This window comes from Petaurus breviceps, unplaced genomic scaffold, assembly GCF_028583685.1.
Source record: "Petaurus breviceps papuanus isolate PSGF00001 unplaced genomic scaffold, PetGlider_PUasm1.0 90792, whole genome shotgun sequence".
Classification (NCBI taxonomy): Eukaryota; Metazoa; Chordata; class Mammalia; order Diprotodontia; family Petauridae; genus Petaurus; species Petaurus breviceps.
The window spans coordinates 11,736,730-11,761,998 of NW_027187347.1; the positions used below are offsets into that span (position 1 = coordinate 11,736,730).

A 25,269-nucleotide genomic window follows, 5' to 3' on the forward strand; every position below is an offset into this window, starting at 1 on the left:
TGTGTGTGTGTGTGTGTGTGTGTGTGTGTGTGTGTGTGTGTGTGTGTAGTGTCTGAGGCCAGATTTGAACTCAGGGCCTCCTGACCACAGGGCTGGTGCTCTATTCACTGTACCACCTAGCCACCCCAGTCATGTATCCACTTAGAATATATTGTGGAATATGGTCTAAGTAATTTCTGCCAGACTGCCTTCCTGTTTTCTCACTGGTTTTGATCAAATAAGGAGTTTTTCCAGGGCACTAGCTTATTGAGTTCCATTGTTTATTATTCTCCCCTGTCTAGTCTGTTCCATTTACCTATCTCTCATTTTTAACCAATACCAGGTAGTTTTGATGACTGATAATTGGAGTCTAAAAGTGCTATTACCTACTGCTCCCTACTTCATCATTTCCTTTGATATAGTGTATCTTGATTTTTTCCAAATGAATTTTGTTACTATCTTACTAACTTCTAAAAAGTATCCTTGTGGTAATCTGATTGGTATAGTATTAAAAGTATAAATTAATTTTGGTAGTACTTTCATGTTTATTATATTAGCACAGCCTAGCCAGAAGCACTGAATATTCCTCCTGCTACTTAAGTTGTTCTTTATTTCTATAAGGAATACTTTGTAATTGAATCTGTACAATTCTTTTGTGTGTTTTGTTATGCTTATCCCCAGATATTTTAAGAAATTTTGTAGTTATTTGGAATGGGATTTCCTTGTCTATTATTGCTTATTGTTTTTTGTTATTATTATTATATAGAAATGCTCTTGATTTTTAAGGATTTATTTTGAAGCCTGCAATTTTGCTGAAGCTATTATTTGTCTCAATTAATATCTTTGTTATTCCCTGGGATTTTCCAAGAAAACCATCTTATTGTCAGCAAATAGGGATAGTTTTCTCTCCTCTTTACCTATCTTTCCCTGTTTTATTGATTTCCTGAACATTGCCAGAACTATATCAAATAACAGTAGTGAGAATGGGTACCCTTGATTCATTCCCAAATTTATTGGAAAGGTTCTAGTGTATCCCTATTGCATATGATGCTTACTTTTCTTTTTTTGTAAATGTTTTCCATGATATGGAAAAAGGTCTCTTTATGGTTATACTTTTGTATGTTTTCTTTTTAAACCATAAAAAGTATTGTACTTCTTCAAAGATTTTTTTTCTATACCTGTTGAGATAATAATCAGGTGATTTTGAATGTCTTGTTCTTTAATATGGTTAATTAAGTTGACTGTCTAATTTTTAACCATGGATTGTGGAATATGGTGTACTACTGGTCAAGGCCTAATTTCTGCCAGACTGCTTTACAGTGTTCTCAGTAGTTTTTGGTCAAATAAGGAGGTTTTTCCCCATGTTTCTTTGTTCTAACTAATTTAAAACCTAATTTATCCTAATGAATAATTTCTTGGATAAATTGCTGTAGTTTATTTGAAAGGATTTTATTTAAAAATTTTAATCAATATTCATCAATGATATTTGCCTATAGTTTTCTTTCTGTGTTTTATCTTTTCCTGGTTTAGTTATTAGGACTATATTTATCTATAAAAGGATTGTGGTAGGGTATTTTCTGTCCCAATTTTTCAGAATAATTTGTGAAGATGAGTAATAATATGCCTTAAAAGTTTGGTGGAATTATCTTGTGAATTCATTAGGACCAGGAGTCTTTTTCTTTGGTAGTTCCTTTACAGATAGATCTATTTCCTTTTCTGATATTAAAGCATTTAAATCTCTCTCTGATCTTCTGGGTAGTTTTGTTTGTTGATTTCACTTTTTGGAGGGCAACTGGAGTTAAATGACTTGCCCAAAGTCAAACAACTAGTGTGTCAAGTGTCTGAGGATGGATTTGAACTCAGGTCCTCCTGATGCCAGGGCCAGTGCTCTGTTCACTGATAGTTTTATTTTTAAAGGTATTCTTCCATTTCTTTTGTTGCTGTTGTTTTTTCATTCTGTTAGCACATAACCATGCATGATATGCTCTGATTCATTCTGTTTCTTCTGGTTTGCTGAGATATCACTTTACTCATCTGCTATTGTGTTGATTTGATTTTCTATTCCCTTCCTTAACTAATCAGATTAGTTAAGGGTTTATCCATTTTATTAGTCTTTTCAAAGAACCAACATTTAATATTATCATTTTTATGTTGTTTTGTTTCTATTTATTTCCCTTTAATTTTAATCTCTCCTCTTTTGCTTACTTAAGGTTTTTTTTAACTTTTTAATTTATTTAAATGTACATTTAGTTCATTAATCCCCTCTTTTTCGATTTTGTTAATGTCTGTTTCTAAGGATATGTATTTTCCCCTGAAGACTGCTTTAGGCATCATCCTAGAAATGATGGTCTGTTGTTTTATCATTATTATTTTCTTCTACATAATTATTTCTTTGATTTGTTATTTGACCCAATCATGTTTAAGTCTCCATTTTGGGTCTGTAGTTTTTGTTTATGGTTCCTGAATGAACTAATATTTTTACTGCATTAGAGTTTGTAAAGGATGTAATCACTGTTTCTGCCTTTTACATTAGTTTGAAATAGATCTATCTATTAATATTAATACATGGGTCAATTTTTATAAAAATTTTATGAGGCACTGAAAATTATGTACATACATATATATATATACATATGTATCTGTGTATGTAATCACACATACACATGCACATACACATATATTCTTTTGCTGTTCCATTTAAAAAATGCCATATTTTTAACTCTAGTGTCTTCAATAGTTGGTTCAGTTCCGTAATTTCCCTTCTGTTTATATTTTTGTGAAGTTGGTACAAAACCAAAAGGGGGTTAATAAAGCCTTCTGTAATTATTGTGTCACTGTCTATGTCATATTTTAGCTCATATGTTTCTTTCATTAATTTTGATACCAAGGTATTTTGGAGCATATAAGTTTATTACTGATACTGGTTTTGCTGTCTATGGTTCCTTTTAGCATAATAAAGTTTCTTTGTTTTTCATTCTTATTTTTTGAATGTTAGTTTTGCTTTGTTAAATAGTATGATTGCAATGACTACTTTTTTAGATTTACTTGATGCATAGTAATTTTTTTCCTTCCCCTTGGCTTTACTTTATGTATACGTTTTTTTAAAAAATATGTTTCTTATAAGCAATAGATTGTAGGAGCTTGCTTTCTTATTCAGTCTATCACTCTTTTTTTTTGTTTTATTGGATTAATCCATTCACATTTAAAGTTAGAAGACTTACATTTATATTTTCCTCCATCTGTTTCTAACATTCGGGTTTTTAAAGTTATTTTCCCCTCTTTTGCTGCAAACTCAGTACTATCTTCCTTCAGTTACTTTATTTTAATGTGACCTTGTTTCCACTGGCTCTCTTGGCTTCATCCCTGATCTCTTCCTCTCATCTGTTAACCCTTTTCCCTCTTAGGTTTTACTTTTTAGTTCCTTTTCCTCTCCTGTTTTTATCTAGTTATATAATTATTTTTTTTTTATCTTAGTTAAGTGAAGTAGATTTGCCTTTCCTGTCCTCCCCTTCAACTAGTGTTGTTCATTTTGCTTTTTGTTTGTTTTCTTATTTCATTTATGGGGCCTCTTTCACAAAAAAAGTATCTCTTTTACTCTCTTCATTATCCATTCTTTTCTTTTTATCAACTATAGATCCTCATTCTCTAATTCTCTAAAAATCTACTATGGATCCTCCTTCTATAATTACCTGGGTTCTCTCTTCTCTTTGTATTCTTTATGTAATCAAAGTATCCAAGGCATCCATTCTAGACTCTTTCTTCTAGGCAGTTTCTGTCACTTCCTTGTCTTTCCCTGTGGATTTCTTTTCCATTGTGCCCTACTTCCAGAACAATGTCAATTATTGAAGGTGTCAGAGAGTACACTGCCTCAGAGTCACTTTCCCTCCATGTCCCTCACAATGTAGCCCACCACTAACCTATACCCTCCTCTGATTACCTTTCTTTCCCCATTTCTCTCAAAATCTCCTCCTTGGGTCTCTGCTCTCCCACTTCCCCAGGTAACAGTTGCCCTCAGGAGTTCCAATTCTACTCCCCCAAAGGTAGAATGAGTAGATTTTTCAAACAATAAATCTCCCAGGTCACACACAGCTCTAAGTCCCCATCTTCCTTCACAAACCATCTCTCTTCACCCATTGAAGCATTCATCAGTGGAACCCCCTCTCCCACCAACAAAGCATGGCCTCCTTTCTTCCTCCTTTTTCTCAATCCTTCCCCGCTTCTCCTCACTTACTCTTGAAAACACGGGGATCCATCTTTCCCCATTGTTAATCCTTGATTTAATCCCAGAACAACACACATTCATCTTAATCTCCCTGCTCCCCTTCCCCCTTTTTATATACCCTCTAATGTTGCAATAGAGTCCCACAAAAAACAGTGATTCATTTGTAAGCATTGTGCCACCAGATTCTGTCTATAGTGTACCATGCCTATCTCTCCAATTACTTTCACCAGACTTTGGCAGCTTTCATTCTAATCTCCTTGTGTACATTTAGAATTAAGTTTCTTACTGGTCTCTATTGTTATTCTGTTGCTATTCCTATCCTTGCAGTTGCATTTATTTACTCCTCCTGTATAACTATGTTGTTTGGGAAGCAAATAAGCTCTTCAGTTCTGGTTTTCTTTCTAAAAATTCTTCAAATGCCACTTTATTATTGAATATCTATCTTTTCACATTTATGTCAAAGCTCAGACTTGCAGGATAGGTCACCCTGGGCTGCATCCTGAGCTTCATTTTGGAACACAAATTATTCCAATCCCTCATATATTTTCTGGTAGATACAGAATAGTCTTGTGTAATTCAAATTTTCCTTTCCTTTGTATTTGAAGGTATTTTTCCTGATCATCTGCAAAACTTGTTTCTGAATTAAATTCTTCAATTTAACCATCACATATCTTAGAGTCTACAGCCTTGGATTTTTTCCTAGAAGTGATCTTTGAATTATTTCAATTGATATTTCATTTTCTATGTTGAGAAGTTCTGGGCAGTTCTATTATTTCTTCCATCATGGTATTAAGATTTTTGGTCTTCTCATGTCCTTCTTGGAGACCTAGAATCTTGTCTACACATCCTATCTTTGAGATCAAGAAGTTTTGCTTCCATAGTGAACATATTTTCTTTTAACATGACTGTTTTTGGCTTCTCTCTTAGGTTGTCTTTCACTTCTGTATATTTGCATTCCCAATCTAGTGTTCTCTCTTTTGTTTCTTTGGTGAGACTTGCCATCACAAATTCCAGTTATTCTACTCTACACATTACTTTGCTGTGCAGTCCATAAATTCTTTTCTCAGAATTCTCATTTCTCTTTTGTCCAGCTCAGGAACAGATGTGATTCCAAAGGATCCTGTGCCTCATCAACCAAGTGTTGGGATCATTTTCCTTTATTTTGCAGTATTTATTCATAGATGTCTGAATACATTTCCCAGATCTGGAGGCCATATTTCTTTCTGTTTTTAATGTTTTCTCTATTGATACATCTGTTTATGTTCAAAGTCTTTGAGCTTTCTACTTCCTGAGGTCTTTGGTAATTTTAGTCTTATTTTTCTCCTAACTTTTTCTTATTCATGTTTCAATCTTGTCTACTCTAATGGTTGTTTCCTTGGAGACTGGATCTCAAAAGTATTTTGGCCTCCTCCCATGAAAAGCAATTCACAGTTCTCCAGCCTAGGTTTCTTCTTCAAGTGACCTTTAGGTATTTAGAACTGGCCATAGGTTAGAGGTTCCCAAACATATCTGGCCTATTGCCCTCTTTTCAAAATAAAAATTACTCAGCATTACCCTGGAAATCTACTTTCTTTAGCCCTTTACCTTTTTTTAAAATTTGTGTCATTCCAAAAAAAATTTAATTATGAATCTTAAATTTAATAATTTATTGTAAATTTATTGGGGTTTGTTCCTTGCATTGAAATTTTGATGATGCAATAACCATATAGTATCACACTGTAAACAAGTCATTACACAGAAATATTCCTGCTGATGCATGTTGGACTTCTCCAACAACACCTGACACGCTCACTTGCCAACTTGTTAAGATCTGTCAGTGGACCTGACCATTGATGGGTTATAACTTGTATTTTGTGTGTTTATCTGCAAACAATATAATCACTAAAATTTTAACTGTTACACAACATATGAAATGTATATGAATGGTTTTTCAAAATTTTCTTCTCTTCTCTTCTTTCCTTATGCTGCCATAACCCCCTTATTTTTATTCAATAGCACCCAACTGTACCTGAGGCTACCAGTGCCCCCACATGGGGCAGTATCATTCACTTTAGTAACCTCTGAGGCCTAGGTGGATGCTAAACTCCTTCCCTCAGATTTAATGGAATGCTACACACACCCCCTACACGCACACACACACACGCACACACACACACACACGCACGCACATACCCTTTCCTGGTATCCTGTCCTGTTCCCAAAAGGATGGGTTTTGTTGTAACCCTATGTTGAGTCCTTGGATCTGGTAATGTAGTATGGGAGGTAGGGGAGGAGTGTTAAGTAAATCCAGGGTCAGTGAATATCTCTGCATAATTTTATTTTTTTAAAAACATTCTTTTGGATTCTACGTGTCCTAGATCATTGGATAGTTGAAGCTGCTTTATCTGTGGCATATAATTTCTGTTTTGGAGAGATCTGAAAGGCAGTGGAGATGAGAGAAAATATCTATTCCTCCATCTTATTGTTCCCATATCCTGATCTCTCTCTTCTTTTTAATGAATACTTTATTCTCCCAGAAAGATGCAGATGTGTTCCTTGAGTCCCTTTTACCTTCTTTTCTAGGAGAAGACCAACCTATACTCTGAGAATGGAGAACAGTCAGTGAATATTAATAACAAGGACAGAAATATAAATATTTTACACTCTGTGGAAAAAATCTCCATGCTCTCCATATTTTATGGAAGTGAAATTTTCAGTACTCGTTCATTCCTGTTGATAACCCCTTTGGAAAAATGGTCTGGCTTGGGGCAACAGGGGTTGGGGTTTGTCTTCAAATCCACTCACATAATCAGTACCTCTTCACCCCCTTAGCAACTTCACTGCCCTTATCATGATCTAACAACCTCTTTTATTGTCCTACAGACTTGTATTATTTAATTTACATTGTGAGCTTTCTCTTCTACTCCAGGTTCTTTCACCTCAGTTCCTTCTCATTTCCCTCAGCCCTTCTCCTCCTCTTCTTTCTCCTCAGATCCTCCTCTCCTCAGGTCCTTCTCCTTTAATTCTTCTTTGCCTTGGGACTTTCTCATCCTCTAGAGTTCTAGAGTTTCCTCAGCTCTAGCTTTTCTCAACCATGAAGATGATTGCCCCAACTTCAGTCCCTGGACTTCATAACTTCAGAACCACCATATTTCAATTTTTTCTCCTCCTCTTTCTTTACATCAAGTCCTCCTAATTTCTTCTTCCACACAACCTTCTGACACTAAAGCTAGAAGCAGAATGAACCCAAGATTCTCCAGGGGCCCTTCCAACTCAAAAACTTCACAATTCTAAGACAGTAAATCAGATGCAATCAGTCATCTATAAAACACACAAAGCTGGGAATAGGTTCATGTTTGTTTCTTCAATTATTAAACAAGAAAGTAATTTTTAGATTTCCTTTAGAGCAATATTTAGCATGTAACTGAAAATGTTTATAGATGGTAAGACCAAAAAAATCCTTTATAATATGGGAAAATGCCAATCAAAGCATATTTTTGTGAAAGAAAAATTTTAGTGTAGTCTCATCTGTGAATATCTGACATTTTCTAGCAGTCCCCAAAAAGCAGCTCTTGCAAAACTACTGAACAAAAAAGAAATAAAATATGGCCTCTGTCAAACTTTTTAAAAAAGATAACGATCCAGAGACTTCTATTTATCTAAGTACTCCTCTGTGATAATCTGTATAGTGCAACTTTGCTGACCATTATATAGCATGTTGTTAACTACTCAGTTCTCTCTCTCTGTCTCTCTGTCTCTGTCTCTCTGTCTCTGTCTCTCTCTCTCTCTTTCATACACACACACACACACACACACACACACACACACACACACAGTTCCTCAACACAAAACTGATCCAAATACTTCTATTATGTTTGCAGCCAATTCTGCCAGCCCCTACGCCCTTCTCTGCCTGGTGAATGTCAGTCAGAAATTTGGGAAGCAGGACAAGCTCCCACAAGGCACTATTGATATGTGAGGAACCCTGCCCAAGCAGCTGCAACAACAGGGCAACTCTTCAAAGGACAGTCTCCCTCCTCTTCACTATCAATGGAAACCTTTATAAGCCGCAATCAATTATAATAAATCTTTGAGACAAATCCTGTCTTCTTCTCATTTATACTTTCCTCTGCCTCTCAAAATACACACTGTCCTTGATAAAATCCTCAAGGAGAAATCTTCACTTTTCCTATCTCCTCCCTAACTCTTTGGTGTTTTGTAAGCTCTCTCAAGTAGGTTTAAAGATGTCTGCTAAAAACTTGTGTTTACCAAACATGTTCTTCCTTTTTTTGTTTATGTTTAGAGGAGGACTAAGGAGTTGTTTTTTGTTTTTGTTTTTTAAACTTAGATAATTCAAAAAGGCACTGGATAGTTTGAATACGGTGTGATACTGGATTATTCTTTTTTATGTTCATTTATTTGGTTGGGTTTTTTTTTTTTGCAAAGTAGGTTTTTAATTATTTAAAGATAATCTCAATCCTCAACTGTATAATATCCAGCTTTTAGCAAACCACAACAAAATTGTCTTATATTAGCTATAGATAGATAGGCAATGAATCAGTGAATAGTTAAGAGAATTTCATAAAAGTGCTTAATCTTTTCATGTGAAATTTTTTATAGAAAACTTTTATATTTTGACATTACTTGGACTATAATTAGGTTTTAATATCAGACTGGGAGAATACCGAATTGCCTTCTAGTCATTTTTATCTGTTTCCTCATTTCTAGAATAGAGATATGACTGTATATCTCTTGAGTTACTTTGAGCTCTACCATGCCATTCTTGTTATCTGGGTTTGTTTTTCCAAAGAATCATAAATTATTTTTCTTATATATACTTGGTTTACCAAATGAAAGGAAGACAACTATTAGTGTTCCATTTTCCCCCCATTAACAGCCTTTCTTAACTGTAATCTGCTTCATTTTTGTATACTCACTTAAGCTCTGAAAATTACTCCAACTCCATATCTTTTAGCTTAGCTTTTTATATGCTAGTGATACATGATGAGATAAATAGATGGCCTTTTTAACTGGTGGTCATATTCAATTATATAAAATTAAATTTTGAATAATAATAATAATAGTAACAGAATTTTAGAGCACTTTAAGGTTTGCAAAGTACTTTACAAATATTATCTCATTTTATTTTAACAACAATCCTATTGTTGTAAGGAGATGCTATTATTATCCCCAATTTCTGTTGTTGTCATTCACTTATTTCAGTCATGTCTGATTTTTTGTGACCCCATCTGGAGTTTTCTTGACAAAGCTACTAGATTAGTTTGCCATTTCCTTTTCCAGCTCATTTTACAAATGAGGAAATGAGGTACACAAGGTGAAATGACTTGCCCAGGGTCACATAAGCTAGGAAGTGCCTAAGGCCAGATTTGACCTCAGGAAAATGATTCTTCCTAACTTTATGCATGGCATTCTATCTACTGCACCACCTAGCTGACCCATTCCACTTTCCAGATAAAGAAACTGAGACAGAATTTAAGTGACTTGCCTAGGTTCATATAAATTTAATAAAAGCCATACCCAAAGCTAGGTGGAACATTTAGGGATCAACTTAATGGAATTTTATCATCAACTATAAGGAAGGTATCAAGTTACTTTTTCCCCTCCACTGCAGGAAGGATCTGTGATTTCATCAGGATACCTACTTTCTCCAACAATTCTGAATGAAACACTTCTAAATGGCTTGGTAGACAACTGTAATGGTAATGGTAATTTGAAGATCTTCCCTGCCCCCTACTAGGCTAAATGTAATCACATAGAGCCTGTGGTGGGAGGAGTTTGCTGAAGGGTGGAACAGAGCCCACAGGAAACTGGGAGTCAGAGCAGTTAGAGTTGAAGGGAGGAGAGGATGCACCAAAGGAGACAGCTAGGCTTGTGAATGTTTGCTTGTGGGAAGGATGGTGTGGCTCCCTGCTGTGCTGTGGTATATTAACTTCTTTGTTACTATGATGGATTTGACTTTCTGGTGTTGAGATTTGATTTTCTGGTGTCTGAATAAATGTTTTGCTTCTGTCTTCTACATGAAGAGTCTGTTATATTTTGTGATTGAGAACTATATCGGCATATTTACAGTTGCCATCAGTGCTGTGAATAATTCATTGGTGCTACATTTAGCAACGTGGATGGGATCACGAAATATCAGACCTCTATTTGGAGGCAAAAGGGATTTAGAAAAAATGAATATCCCAGGATGGGAGAATTTGCCTTATTCCTTCCTAGAAAGGGAATGGATTACAGGGCTCTGAGAAAACTGGGAATTGAGGCTACAGAAGGGAGAACCCAGAGACTTAGAAACATGTTTGCAAGGAATGCCAATAAAACCAGGGAGAGAACTGGAAGGGGTGTGTAGAAGAGGCTGGGTTTTACTAACAGGTTACCATATTATATGTAAAAGCAGAGACAGGCTGCTGGAAGAGAAAACTCAGATGGAGAGGAAGTTAGCTGATTTGTATGGGAAACTTTCTGTGTCACAGTGTTTGGGCTTCCCTTCAGAATAGTAAGCTGGAGGGTCTCAGGTTGCAGAAGAGATGGATGTTGTGGGTCTGGCTCAGAAAAAGAAGAGAAAAACTAACCAGAGGAATGTGCATGCTACCCTAACACAGACTGAGCCTAGTTGTCTTGGCAACAGCTACCAGGAGAGTGCATGGGTGGAAAATGAAATAATGTTAAATGATGAGACTTTTACAAGGGCAGAAGTTCACCCCATACTAAGAGGAAAGCAGGAGAATCAGGAAGGCCAAAGTTCAGGGAGATAATTGAGGATTTCACTTAGCAGGAGGTTACTGATACATTAAGCAGATTTACCCAAAGGATGGGAGAATTGTTAGTGTCTTGGATGGTGAGAATCAGTGATGAAGGGGCCAGAGGAGTATGGATAGTGTGGATTGCTTGAAATTTATAGGTGTTAGTCAGAATCCTTTTGTACAGTAGGATTTTTAGAAATTTTCATATGCAAGGAGGTAACAATACAACCAATCTGTTAGCTTTAGCTGCCAAGGGATACAATAAAATGTATCCCCCAGATTCTATGTGGCCTAGTGGAAAGAAAACCTGGTATTCACTTAGGGGTTATATGAGAAAGTTAAAGGAGGAGGTAATGAAAACTGCTATCATGGTTGGAGATGCAAATGCATATCATGATATCCTCTTAGCAGTTTCTCATAGAAATATCATAGAGAAGACAGCTCCTCCTGCTTATAAGTACCTAATTCTGACTCTACTAATTGGTGAAATGGAGAACTGTCTTTTGGAGGTACTGGATAAGATTTCACAGCTAAGTGACTTAGGAGAATGGGAAAAAGATAAATTTCCTCAAGAGAGAAGAGAAAATGCCTAGGGAATTCAAAGTCAGGGTAGATTGAAAAGAAAAGAATTATTTACTGTTCTTTTGAGAGCAGAGGTAGATTTTGGAAGAATTGATGGTATTCCAACTAATGAACTATATAAAATGTACCAAGAAAAGGGACTTGATGTTAGATGGAATACAGAAGTAAGAATTGCCCCCCACGGATCTTCCTGAACCATTGTATCCAAGTTTGTCACACCTTTAGGGAGTCTTAGATTAAAGAAAGTACTGGGACAGGTGGAAGTAGTCAATATGCTGAACTTATAGCATTGCATCAAGCCATTAAAACAGAATGAGGAGAACAGTGTCATATATTTATTGATTCATAGGCGGTAGTTAATGAGTTAGCTACATGGATGCCCATGTGAAAAAACTTGGGAAATTCATGGCAAACAAGTCTGGGGCAAAGAATTATGGGAAAATATATGGGGTATGTCTTTGGTTTCTAATTTGTCAGTTTTTCATGTAGATGCTCACATGGCCCTCACCACGCCAGAACATGAGTACAATGCACATGCTGATCAACTAGGAAAAACTGCTACTCAACATATTTCCCTTACTCCAACACCAACTGATGATCCAGCACTAGCAAAATGGGTTCATCAAATGGCCAGCCACTTAGGGGTCCTGGTCACACACCAGTGGGCAAAAGATCCAGGTATTAGTGTCTCATATTCATTGTTAAGACAAGTAGCAGAGGAATGTCATATACATCAACTGGAAAAGGAACAAACTGTTCCTTGGGAAGCAACTGGAGAGATAGTAAAGGGAAAAATTCCAGCCCAAATTTGGCAAATAGATTATATTGGTCCCCTACCCCAAGATAAAGGATGCAAATTTATATGTACTTATGTTGACACCTATTCAGTGCCTTTTTCTTATAAGAATGCAACTCAGAAAAACACCTGTAAAACTCTAGATATCATAAGTCTATATTATGGAACCCCAATGCAGATTAAAAGTGACAATGGGTCACATTTCAAAGGTAATGAAGCAAAGCGATATTGTATATTAAACAATATGGAATGGATATATCATATTCCATATTATCCACAAGCATCTGGGTTGATTGAAAGAATGAATGGATTATTGTAAGAACAATTAAGGAAGTTAAGTACTAATAATTCATATCAACATTGGAAGGATAATTTGTTCACTGCTTTATGTAATTTGAATAAGAGGCCACTGGGAGGAAATACACCTCTAGCCAGAATGATGACCCCAAATCTGCAAATTAGAAAACAAGAAACACATAATATCCCAAATATTGAGTACTGGCCTGTGAGACAAGATATCCCAGTACTGTATCCAGGAACACCTGGTTCAAGCAGGATATGATTTACATTTTTAGAGGACTTTTGGCTGGATAGAAAAGAATAAGAAAAATCTCTCCTGGAATATTTATGAGAATCTCTAAAAATATTTTTTGACAGATAATACCTAAATCAGGATTAGTAGCTCAAGGAATAAATGTATTGGCTGGAGTAACAGATTTTAATTATCAAGGAAAAATTATTGTGACATTCCAAAATTTAGGTGAAGAACCTATACAGTTTTTGAAAAATGATAGAATAGTTCAAGTAGTTATTATTCCTTGTGAAACAATACCACTTGTGAAAACTGACCCTCCTTCCAAAATAACCATCAGAGGAACTGAAAGGTTTGATTCTACTGATAGAATAAAATTGGGAGTTAGTGAAGCAGAAGCCAGACAATGTTCCAAAGGCTGTGGAGATTATAGCACAGAGGAAAGAGAATAGTGTAACTGTTGTTTATTCAGGAGAAGATGATTACTAAATTGTACCCTTAACTCACATATTCTACTGTGTATGAGGGTATGCTAGTGGGTTCATGGACTCCAGAAGCATATCTGAACCTATATCTACTCTGCTTCTGATTACTGTCTCCTTGTTTCTTTTCGGCTTTTTGTCTGTTAAACTTGTTTCCTAGATTTGTTTCCTGCAGGCTTAGTACTCTTCACCTGCAGATGCCCGATTGCATAAGTCAGATGTCTGTCCACTATCCAAGACTGTGATGTGTCACCCCTGGACCTGGCATCGACCAAGTTCCAGATGCCAGCCAGATGACTTCTCGAATGGGACTTCTTCTGGCAGGGACAGCTCTATGTCCAATTTCAGGAGGAAGCAGCTATGGGAGAAGAGACCTTCACCACTTACCCCAAGATTTTAAGCCCCATTCATTCAAGATGCTTGTGCTCAATCTCCACCCTAAGATATTGTTTTATGTGCTTATTTTGTGTTATCCCAATTATATTGTTGTAAAGTTCTACTGACACCAGTTACCCCTTAAACTCCAATTAACCTATGTAATGAAATGAATAGTTAATGCATTTTTGCTATGTAAGGGACATGAAAGATCTTGAGGCTGAATGCAATGGTAATGGGAATTTGAAGATCTTCCCTGCCCCCTATCAGACTGAATGTAATCACATGGAACCTGTGGTGGGAGGAGCTTGCTGAAAAGTGGAGCGGAGTCCATAGGAAGCTGGGAGTCAGGGCAGTTAAGAGCTAGAGGGAGGAGAGGATGCACTCAAGGAAACAGCTAGGCTTATAAGTGTTTGTTTGTGGGCAGGCTAAAGGATGGTGTGATTTCCTGCTGTGCTATGGTGTACTAACTTCTTTGTTACTATGACAGATTTGACTTTCTGGTGTTGGAATTTGGTTTTCTGGTGTCTGAATAAATGTTTTGCTTCTGTGTTATATATGGAGAGTATGTTATATTTTGTGATTGAGAACTATGCCAGCATATTCATAGTCACCATCAGAGCTGTGAATATTGCATTGGCGCTACTACCGTGTTTCCCCAATAATAAGACCTATCCCAAAAATAAGCCCTCCCCTTACTGTGTAAGATTCCTCTAAAATAAGCCCTCCCCCGAAAATAAGCCCTATTGAGATTGCTACTGTAGTGAAGGTGATCCCCTGCACTACACGCTACATTACGGTACCCTCTGTATGCACCGTCCCCCCCGGGTGAAATGCACGCTGCACTCCGAGCTGCATCCAATCAGAGCTACAGCAGTGAGCGCGTCATCCTGTTCTTCCCCAGTGATTTGCTTATTGAATAAAGGTACATTTTTTTGTTCACATTTACCTGTTTATTAAAATTGCTGTCAATGTTCATTAAAATAAGCCCTCCCCTGAAAATAAGCCCTCTGGTGTTTTTCTGTCCAAAAAATTTAATAAGACAGTGTCTTATTATCGGGGAAACACGGTATAGTCTTTGAGAATTTTAGTAGCTGAAAGAATCATCACCTATAGCCAGACTAATGTTGAACCTCTATGAAGGCTAGGCTAATCTTCAAATAAGAGGCATTGTTAGGCCCATGCTTGAAGACTTTTTTCTTAACAGGGCCTATCAAAGCTTTTACTCTAAACACATAGGCAGAGGATAAAATGCAAGGTTATTTCCACACTAGCAAGTATCAATGGAGTAGGATCATAGTGGAAACAATCTATCAATACAATCAAGATCCAGAAAACGTTCATTTCCAGTCTGTTTGGGGAGTTTCTATAGATACTGACTCTACAGTAACATCTTAGTCATATTAATTGTTGTATAGCCTCCAACAATTGCTAAAATAAACTGGGTCCACAACAGTGTCTTGGAAATTTATCTGACATCAGAGAACTTGATATTCATTTTAACCTGAAATTGATCTTAAAAAAGATTTGGATAAAGAAAAAGAATCCTCAATTTGACCTGGCCAGATGTCCTGTAACTCTATGGAGAAAGCTCTGCCTCCCCTCCATTAGGCAAAGGTGGGGATCTATGCTTCTCCCACAACCCGACCAGTAATATACTCCCAGACAAGTTTCCCGCTTCTAAATCCTTCTGAGTCAGGTGTTCTTATCTTTGAGAAGTCCCCTGGGCAGGAAACTGTCTTTCCCCCTACATATCTAAAAAACAATCCCAAAATCAGGAGGCCTGAAGAAGTATAGCCAAAAAAAGAAAAGTGATGTGGAAAGAACATGGGGCTTAGAGTAAGAAAACATGCACTGCAGTCCCAGTTCTACAATTTACTAGTTGTATGACCCTGGCAAAGTCATAGACTCTTCTTAAGCCTCAGTTCCCTCATTTTTAAAATAATGGGACTGATGTGGTATAGTTGAAAGAGCAATTCTGTGACCTTAAAGAAATTACTTTGCCTCTTGAGACCTCAATATTACTCATCTGTAAGGTGAGAGGGATGGAATAGATGAAATGAAATAAATTAAGTTGACTAGATCTGTCTCTCTTTCTGAAGTATGTGTGTGTTTATAATATATATTATATGTATATATAAGATTCTATAACTACATGATGTCCCTTTCAGTTCTAAGATTCTGTGATTCACTGATAGAAGAGAAGATTTTATGGGTAAGGAACCAGCGAGGGATACTCTGAGCAGTTTAGAATGGGGGCAAAAGAGGACAACAGCACAGTAGAAAGGAAGGATTCTTTCTGGCTCTTGGGCTTTAAAAAGTGAGGAAATCTTAGAGGTCATTGACTTGGACTCACTTATTTTAACAAATGAAGAAACTGACAAAGGTAATGAAAGAGCAAAGCTAGGATTCTATCATTCATTTAGTCACTCATTCATTCATGCATTCAATAAATATTTATTAAATGTCTAAAGTATACAGAGCGCTGTTGGTACTGGAGAACATACAAAATTTTAGCTAGGTGAACAGGTACATGTCCTGATGGAATCTATCCTAGTAAATTAAGGCCACTTGGCTCTAGTCGCTTCTAACATTCCAGTAACACTTTGAGGTTGTTGGGTTTTTGTGTTTTTTTTTTCCTTTACTGTTTTCCCCCACCTTACTCAAATATTCAGAACTTGTGAACATTTCTTTATATCAACTGTTAGATACATATACATATATATAAAGCACATATGTATTCGTATGTTTGCTTTACACAAACAGCTTTTTCTTATATCTTCTATTAGATTGTAAATGCCTTGAAAAAATGTATTTTCTATTATACTGTTTTTTGTAACTACCTATACTGGGCTGTGTCTACATATTGTTGACTAACTCCAGAAACTACTTGTGTAGGAAGAAGGTCTTTTGATCTTTACCAAAATTTAAAAAAAAAAGCTACTTCACAAATGTTATTTAACAAAACAGGTAGATGCTGCAACATTCATCTTTTTTAAGTGCTCAGACTAAAATGACTGCTATTTACTTGGATATTTTTTTTAAAAACCATTAGCAAGGACCACTATTTGTCTTAAAGTGAAATAACTGCTATGAAAATGAGGTACCTGAGGAAGGCAATCTGAAAAGCTAGAATGGATAAATTAGGAAGTAAAAATGAAGAGCTAAACTTAAATAGCTATAACTGTACAAAGACTAAAATGGATATACAAAAAGAAAGATTATAAGTTGTAGTAGAAAGGGCCTTGGACTTGGTATCAGAAGAACTAGTCTTGAGTTCTAGCTTTACTACTTATATATTGTGGCAAATTAGTTACCTATTCTAAACTTCAATTTCCTAATCTAAAAAATAAAGATAATAATCTGGCACTACCTACCTCATAGGGCTGTTGGGACATTAAATCAAATAATATAATTAAAGAACTTTACAACTGTATAAAACATGATTTAAATGTAACTTGCTTTTTTTTAACCACTATATAACAATCAAGCAAAACAAGGTGAAAATATTTGTAAAGCTCAATATCAATTATCAATAACAACTTGCATTTAATTAGTGGCATAAAGTATATCATACAAGAAGAAAATTAAGTGGATTGGTCATGTAGCTATCACTGACAACCAGAGTATAAGCACAGGTATGCATCAAATATCAAAAAGCTTAGATGAAGAACTCCAGCATAGTAGGTGGACTGTTCTTCTTCACAGGAAGCCATGGGCAAAAGTCGCAAAGATTAAAAAAAAGGTATAGATAGGTTACAATTTTCACTACTAGATGGAGTATTTACATCAATGAGATCACAAATTTGCTTAAGTATTTAAATATAAAGATGGCATCAAAAAGGTTTCAGAAAGTAGAAAGGAGACATCAGGAAAGAAATCACAACTCCATCTATTAATGAGAAGTATATAAATATAAATGACTGAAGCTACACCAATGATAAGAAACAAGGACTGAAAAGAGATTTTTTTAAAAATAGCTATCAAGAATTGTTGTTCACCTGAAAAATGAATGAATGCCTTGTAAAAAAAAGTCCAAAGCATGAACCAATTCATTACAGATTCTCTACTAAGCACATAAAGTATCCAAAAGTGTCTAATTCTGACATATGAAGTATGCCAGTGAACAACTTACTACCATTTATTGTCATCTTTTTTCAAGCTTTATTATTTTAAAATTTATAATGTTCAATATCAAGTTATAATCAATAAATCGTTAAAGCTCTCTGGAGCTTTGCCATGTAGAGCATCTAGTGAAGGTTTAGGAGAATTTTTGTTAAGGGGGCTAACAAGAACAATTATCTGGTTAGAAATATCAGAAGATGGTACTGCCTTTTGTAAGGAAGTGAACACGCATTTATTAAGCACCTACTATGTGCCATTACTATAGCCTACGTTATTCTAAGAGCTTTACAAATATTATATTATTTGATCCTCACAATAATTCTGTGATGCAGATACTATTATCCCCATTTTACAGATGAGGAAACTTGAAACAAAGATTAAATCACTTTCTCAAGGTCACACAGCTAATAAATTCTGAAGTCAAATTTGAACTCAGGTCCTCCTGACTTCACACCTAGTGCTCTATCAACTACACCAACTAGCTGCCTTGTATAAGGTTGAAGCCTTGTATTGTGCTCAAACACAATATATTTCAGGTAAGTTAGAGAGAATTCTAAAGTGCAAAGAACATCAGTTCTAAGAATAAGTCAAAAAAGAACCAGTAGTTAAAAGTTTAATTCTGCCAAGTAATGTTGTGTGTAGGCAGTTTCACTAATGAGAACCCATAATCAAGCAGTGAGCAGAATGGAATTGGGATTGATGGCACAAAGTAAATTGCCTACTAATACAAGTAGCCCTAGTATGGTCTACTACCAGTCAACTATTAGAGTTAGCTATAAGATTTTTGGTTTGGAATTTTTTTTCTCTTTTTCTTTGTTTGTTCTTTATTTACAATGTTGAGAGGATTGTGTGAATCGTAGTATTCATTAAAGTGAGAAACACATTGGCTAGAGCTAGACTTAGCGTGGGCAGGTGCTGTGTAAGCTTTCTCACACAGCTCTGCCAATAATACACCTTAAACTTTACATCTCATAACCCCAATTTGTTGTAGTCCTGAGATCTCAGACAATTTTTCTGATCAAGGCCTCATACCCCATGTCTGATCTGAAGAAATGTCTGCTCTTCAAGATCTAAGCATTGTCTGAGAACAGGTAATTATGACAGCTAAATGCTGCCCATAAATATGGTAAACGTGAAAAAGGGAAGAGGTCAGAGGGGAGGGGAGGATGACAGACCTTTGGCGCAAATCCAAATAAGGTTTTTTTATTTGTCTGGTTCATGAGGCACAAAAATCCATTATCCCAAATTACTATGTTGTCCAATAGCTGCCAGGAATGATGCATGAAGCAATGGTTGTTATACTATATGTACTTATGATTCATATAATACAGTAATTGAACCTAATATTTTATAAGAAGTCATTTTTCCTGACCCAATAAATTTATAGTGGAAAACAGAACAGACTTTGGTGGAGGCTTATAAGGACATCAGATCAACATATAAATTAGCAAAAGAAAGTTAAAGCAATGGGGTATTAGAAAGTAATTTCAAACAGAATCAGAAGACCAGGTTTAAATCCCATCCCAGATTCACTCCAAACAAGTCACTTGGCCTCAGTTTTCTCATCTTTAAAATAAAGGAAATTTGGACTACATACTCTTTAAGGTTCCCTTTAGATCTAAATACTAAGAACCTATCATCTTATCTTCCTTAACTGGAATAAAGAAACAATCTAAGCAGAATCTACCACCAATAAAATTAAAGCCAATGGGATCCCAAAGCTCACCAGAAACACAATAAAGTGGAAAAACCTTCCCAAAACCAAAGCCCGTTAAATGAGTAAATAAATGACAGACACCAAAGGAATAAAGAACTAATCAGGAGCCAAGCTAAAAAACTTTGTGTCCTACTGGGGTCCAAAGAAGTTTTTTTTGGTTTTGTTTTGTTTTTTACTATTGGACTTAAAGATACTTCAAATAAGGCTCCACTTGAAAAATATCCTTTACAAGATTAAGAAATCATGAGACAGAAAAATCTAATATTTAATTAGCTCAACAACATTGGGTTTTTAAAAGGAAACCCTGAAATGAACTAGCAACCTTGGATTCATCTTTTGATTAAGTGTTGGTTACTGCTAGGACAGCTGGGTGGCACAGAGGATAGAGTGCTCGGTCTCAAGTCAGGAAGACTCTTCCTCTTCCTGAGTTCAGTGTGTCCCTGGGCAAGTCCTTAAACTCTGTTTGCCTCAGTTTTCCTCATTTGTAAAATGGGAATAAAATTAGCATGCATCTCCCAGGTAGTTGTTGTGAGCATCAAATAAGATAACTGCAAAGTACTTAGCATAGTGCCTGGCAAATAGTAAGCACTATATAAATATTACCAAAGTGCTTAGATCTAACCAAGAAAAGCACTGTGAAATACACTATATTCTTTCTGTCAAGCAGTTTCATGCAACAAGTCCTAGATACAGTGGAAGTACATAAAAGTATGAATATTCCAAGGGCACTAAATATGATAAAGATGGTTATCCTTTAAAGCAATCTCTCCAAAAGATGAAAATTGGAGAATTTTGGAGTTATGTGGTATAGCTGTCTGAACAAGAATAAAGTCTGTGTTTATATATACTATTCTTCAACTGGTGAGAATAAGGTTGAGAAGTTACAGTAACAACAGGGAGGATGTCACTGAAGCTCAAGTACTTTAATTGGATTCCTTTGGAGACCGTTTGCTTTCTTTTTTTTTTTCTTTTTTGACCACTAATCCAGCAGGGAAAAGTGATCTAACATTGTACCATGCACAGAGGGGCTAGACCTGAAACCTTGCCTCTTGATGACGACTGCTCTTGTGCATCCAGGCTGCCTATTGAAACTAACAATGCCTGCTGCTGCAGCCTACAAGAGAGGGGATCATCTAAACTGGGGAAATGAAACACATCAGACAAAGGAATGAAAGAATTTTTCTTCTACAGGGTTGAGCTGGTGGCTGGTCATGCATGCCAGAGGGCTGTGCCATAAGGATGAGAAAGCAGCTTCCTGGGAGAGGGACTAGGGCAGTCCGCAGACATTCTGAAATACTTAGGAAGCTATTCTTTTGAGAGGGAGGCAAATAACTATACTAGTTTATTGAGGAACTTTAGGAGATTATGGTTTCATCTTTGTAATTCACATAGGTGTGAGTATCCCTGTGGATAAAATGAATTAGGGGATTTCTAGCTGGGTGCACTTGTTGTTTTGTTTTTTATGACTTCACATTTACAGTTTTAGAGGATTTTACATTCAGCTGTTTTCTTTCCAGTGTTAAGAGGCCTCTGTATTACTTCCTGCACCTGAAGCTGTGAGGGAATAAGTTTTAAGGTTTGTGAATATCTGATATTGAAATTTATGTATGTGGATAGAACAATTTGCATTGATGATGGATCTTTATATATAACTTTATTAAATTTAGCATGAGTAATTAAAATTTAAAATGGGGGGGAAACCCAACCTCCTATACTGTCAGTTTGATATTGGCATACCAAGCTCAGAATATTTCAGGACAAATTCGGCATTTGTTTTCAAAGAAATAATAGATCCCTCAACTTTCAAATATATTTCTGGGTAACATTTTCTTCTATTTAACTTTTTTTCTTTTCAAATTATCAACCCATTGGGCTACTTACAAGCTTCATGATCATGTACAAGTCATTCAACCCCACTGCACTTCAGTTTCTTCATCCAGTAAGAAGGAAGATAACAATACTTTTACTACATATCTCACAATGCTTTAGCTTTGTAAACTTTAAAATATGATAGAAGTATGTTACAATAAGTTTTAACTGTATGCACCCTTCAGACTAACGTAAATGATTCCTAACCTTTCAAACAACTGTCACAAGTGAAAATACTCCTTGAATTGTTATTAAATTATTTATGTTATATATATATATATGTGTGTGTGTGTGTGTGTGTGTGTATGTGTGTGTGTCTATGTACATATACATATATACACATAGAGTTCCACGTGTTGTATATGGGGTCTCACATTTCTTGTCCCCCCTTTTTCACCTGACTCCACCATCTCTATAGCATTTCAGTAACTAAATCTGGAATATATTTGATGTGGGCGAAATGATCCTTCTAGGTAGGTATATCTATAAGCAGTTTTCCATTTCTTGGTTGGGATGAGAGTTAATTACAGAGATACTAAAATACAAGTAGCAAAGAAAAAAAGGATAAGCGCTTAGAAACAAACAATAACAAAAACTGATATGAAAAAGAGAGAGGAAAATATATAGTACACAAGGGAAAGTAAACATAATGAGAAAGAGAGAAGTGTCAAAGATGGTTGCAGTATAATTGAAAATTATCCATACGCAGCAGAACAAAATATATGATTTTATCTCCCCAAAGAATGATGAAATATTTAAAAACCATTCTTTCTTAAAGTCATTAAACCAAACTTAATTCCGGTAAATCTCTCCTATTAATCAACTATTTATGTTTCCAAAATCAGAACTCTAATTTGTATGCTATGATCCTACAATTAGATGTTGAAATGGCACAAATAAGAAACCCAGGTTTCATTCTAAAGGAATATGGTGAACATTTGTAAAATCTTAAATGATGCTTTAATAAATACAAAGGGGAATTTGAGGCAAGTAGTGATAAGTGGAAAGAACTTTTCAACCTTCAAATAAAATGTACATTCAATTCCTTTGAGATAAAAGTATTTTAAAATCCTAGAGTGATTAAAAATATTAGTCACAAATACCCAAGATTTTTATTTTATATATTGTTACTACAAATAAAGCTTTCTTCATCATAAGATCATTACCAGAGGGAGAAAAATCAATCTCTTGATTTCAATACTGACATGTTACTGACCTGTTGTTTCACAGGTATAAATAAACACTGCAAGATATATTCTCTATAGCTTTTCTAAGCCTATTAACAATCATGTTGATGACATAAACATGTGTATGTGTACATGCACATGGAAATACTGGATGAATATTCTTTCACTGACTGTAAGATACCCCCAATTCTGGTTCTTCAAGTTCCAACACTGATATGTACTGATATATTTTTTAATGTAGTACTGACAAAAATTAAAATTGTTCTCTAGAAAATTAAGGCTGGAGCTTAAAGCCACTGAACAGATTTAATAATTGTTTAGGATTTTTTTTAAAAAGCACTTTTTTTATCATATTTATAATGAAGTATTAGCCAATAGGTTGTAGATGCTGTGTAATGTTAATGGAACAGAAGATCTTCCATGCCCCTTTGTACTGGCAAGTAAGCAGGTACTTAGCAGCACCTTGTTTCAAGTGAACACCTTGTTTAAGCTATTTAATTAACACAGAAGTAGTTAACACCTTGGGAGGAAGTTGCTGATGTAATAGGAAGAGGAAGAAAAGGGGGGAGCTATACCTTATATAAGGAAGAGCACAAGCTAGACAGTCAGAATGTCATAGGGTAAGCATCATGGAGGCAGGACAGCTGCTGCTGGACTGAAAACAGAATTAAGAAGAACTGAGAAGAGAAATGAGAACTGAGAACTGAGACAGAATTTCTTGGAGCAAGCCACGTAGAGGCTGGATAAAGTGATTTTGATTTTGAGAACAGAGCTTATGGTGCTGAAGACTTCCAAGAGCCAGCTGAAGCTGCTGAGGATTTCTGAGGGCCAGCCAGAGCTGCAGAAGACTGAGGAAGCATGTCTGTGGTGCCAGTACTTTGTACAAATGTTGTTGTGAATTTGTTAATGTTCATGAATGTTCTTGTGGCTTTGTTATGCCTTGTCTTCCCAGGAACAGAGACTGTGAAGGATTTGAGATTGACTGGACATTGTGAGTCCCAATGTGGAGCAGGAACTGCACGGAGAGCTGGACAAGGAGCTGGGAGCTGTCTGCCTTTGAACTCAGCCGGCAGTTGGTTAGATTCAGGCCAGAGCTGGGACCATGGAAGAGGAACCATGGGAGCTGAAAGCCTTCCCAAGACAAGATGAAAAGACCTCTCCATGGGTACTGAGTAGTGACTGATGAAATTGTCTGAGAAGTGCCTGATGAAATTGTAATTTACTTGTGACCTAGGGGTGGATGGCTTTTGTATTTTCCACTACCTCTTAAGAGGATACTAAGTAGTGACTGTTGAAATTGTAACTTAATTGCACCCCATGGGTGGAGAACTTTGACTTTTATACTTTGTGACCAGAAGGCAAACCTCCTTAAGGATGATTGAATGACTGAGTCACTAAATGATTGAGTTACTAAATGATTGTACTTTGTTGAAAACTATGTGACCACTTTGGTGAAAACTATGTGGCCATTTTAGTGATAAGTTGTTGAGTTGTGACATGGTGAATGCTGTATTTTGATTTTCTGTGATAAGTTGTAACATTGTGAATTTGTTATTGAATAAATAGAGAGTTCACTATACTGTGTAACCAGAATCTTAAAAGCTGTTCATAGCAGCAGTCCTCTGGAAAGCTGCTCATGCTTGGCTTTACATGCAGGGAAGTCAATGACATTTTGGCTCTGGCATGTAGAGTTTGGAACAGAGGCACAAATTCTTCTACCAATAGGTTGCCTAAACAAGGAGACTAAGCAAAGGCACCCTGGGCAACATATGTAGATTACAGGCTCTCTGCGAGGTCTGAAAGCAGTCATATCACAGATATTTGGAAGCTATGTGAGAGGACAGAATAGGCAGAGGTGACCTGTGGAGACCAACAACTAGTAATGTCCAATTAGAGTCTGTCAAGACCATCAAAGTAAATAGCAAATTGTTAACTGGTTGAGGAGAAAAAAACAGACTGGGCTGAGGCAGGAACATGCATTGACCTACCAAGGCAATGAGGTAGAAGCCTAGGACTGAGGCAGCACACATGGCCTGGTTCTGGTTCAGTGCCGAATTCCACATCCCAGACCAATGATGTGAAAGTGGAGACAGAAGTCACTCCATTCAGAACTGCCTCAGTAGAAGCAACAATGCCCAGACTGCAGAGGACAGGAAAGTGAGTGGGGGAAGAACTTGGCGCTGGCACAAAGTTCTAATTCGAGAACTGAGGCTGGAAGACACATGCAGAAACAGAAGAAAACTAACACAATGAAGAAATACCAGAGGCTAAGAGAAGCCCAAGTAATAATCCCCGAAAAAAAGAAAAGTAACTCCACAATAAGTATAAGTAGATTCTCAAAGAGATTTTTTTTAATGTGATTAAGGTTTTTGAGGAGGGGAAAAAGAAGACTGAGTGTAGGTGAAATGAAAGATAGTATAATAAAATGGAGGATTTGGAGTCAGAGGACCAGGAATCAATGTCTATTTCTGTCACCCATGTGACATTTACCAAGTCATTTATACTCTTATTGCCCTCAGTTTCTTCATACATAAAATGGGGGTGGGTTAGGGGTGAGAGTTTCACCAAATGGCCCTTAAAATCTCTTCCAGCTCTAAATCTATTCTATGAACATGATCCAAGTAGCTGACTCCCTGATTAGGATTGGCCTCAGAGTCATTAGA

At 36.2% G+C, this 25,269-nt stretch overlaps 1 protein-coding gene across 39 annotated transcripts in view; it reads right to left on the bottom strand.

The window, feature by feature from the left end:
- Window positions 1-25,269, bottom strand: part of ZBTB20 (zinc finger and BTB domain containing 20) — a 1,019,756-nt gene that overhangs the window by 894,034 nt on the left and 100,453 nt on the right. The window contains exon 2 of one of the 39 annotated variants that reach the window (XM_069069923.1): window positions 3,669-3,797. The exons of the other annotated variants lie outside the window; for them this stretch is intronic. The gene's annotated coding sequence lies outside the window, so the exon portion shown is untranslated. The remainder of the gene's footprint in view (window positions 1-3,668; window positions 3,798-25,269) is intronic. 39 annotated transcript variants of the gene reach the window in all.